Below are 1,256 nucleotides of genomic sequence, written 5' to 3' on the forward strand. Positions count from 1 at the left end.
ACTGAGGGTTGCTGGGGGGAGGGGGTTTGGGAGAAGGGGGTGGTATTATGGACATTGGGGAGGGTATGTGCTTTGGTGAGTGCTGTGAAGTGTGTAAACCTGGTGATTCACAGACCTATACCCCTTGGGATAAAAATATATGTTTATAAAAAATAAAAAATTAATTATAAAAATGCAAAAATAAATTGCTAGAGTGTTATTCATTGAGATGTCTAAAGAAAAGAAAGACCAAAATATTTAGTTGGACACATGATTGTGTGATAGTAAAGGAGAAAGAAATCACTTTGATTGTAAAAGTAGATACACTGAAGCTATCTTAGGCTTGTAAAGAAAGGAATAACTTGTGATATGCCATCATAATGGGAAATTGGGAATATTTCTGGAAATATTCCTGCAATTCTTAGTGCTGTATTTCAGTAAATATTTTTGAGTACTGCTCCTGTTACTTAAATTAGTACTCCTAATAGAGACTCACAAGTGTTTATTAAATTGAGAAAACGCTACCAATATATTATCAGAAATATGTGATTTTGCATTTAGGTATATAGGTACATAATTAGAAAAAAGGTTGCTACTTATTTTCCACCCATGTTTTACTTAGAAATTTGCAATAAGGCCTTAATTTAGGATTATATATTTTTAGCAACAATTTAATTTCTCAGTAATTGTTACACACACAGGTACCAGTTGAATTGCTTAAAGTTGTTAGCAAAAGGTAAGCCAAGAAGGGCCCTGTGTTTCTTTCCAGATATTTACCTCAAAACCACTTTCTATTTCTATTCCTAAAGCTCTTTCACTGGTAAATAAAGCACCACAAAAATATTTTTTGTTCATCCAACTCGTTTTGCAATCCACTTTCCAACCCCATAAATCTTAAGTGGGTACTTACTAATTTTTCCTCAAGGACTTAACCTTAGGGATTTGGATCCTGAATTTACCCTATTTGATTTTGTCATCTTTTCCTTAGTGAGTCCAATTCACCTGCTCTCTGAAGTTGTTTTATACTTGTTGAGTGTTTGTATTTGAGGGGTCAGGGGAGAAGCTTCCCTTAATACTCTTCTAATTGCTTTTCTGCTTTCTCCTCCCCCTTCCTTCTTCTTCATTTAATTTGTTTTTTATTATTTATTTATTTACTTATCTATTTATTTATTTGAGAGAGAGAGAGAGCACATGTAAGAGGGGGAAGGGAGAGGGAGAAGCGGACTCCCTGCTGAGCACAGAGCCTGATGCAGGGCTCAATCCCAGAACCCTGAAAT

The sequence above is a fragment of the Mustela nivalis genome (genome assembly GCF_964662115.1).
Source record: "Mustela nivalis genome assembly, chromosome: 4".
In the NCBI taxonomy this organism is placed as follows: domain Eukaryota; kingdom Metazoa; phylum Chordata; class Mammalia; order Carnivora; family Mustelidae; genus Mustela; species Mustela nivalis.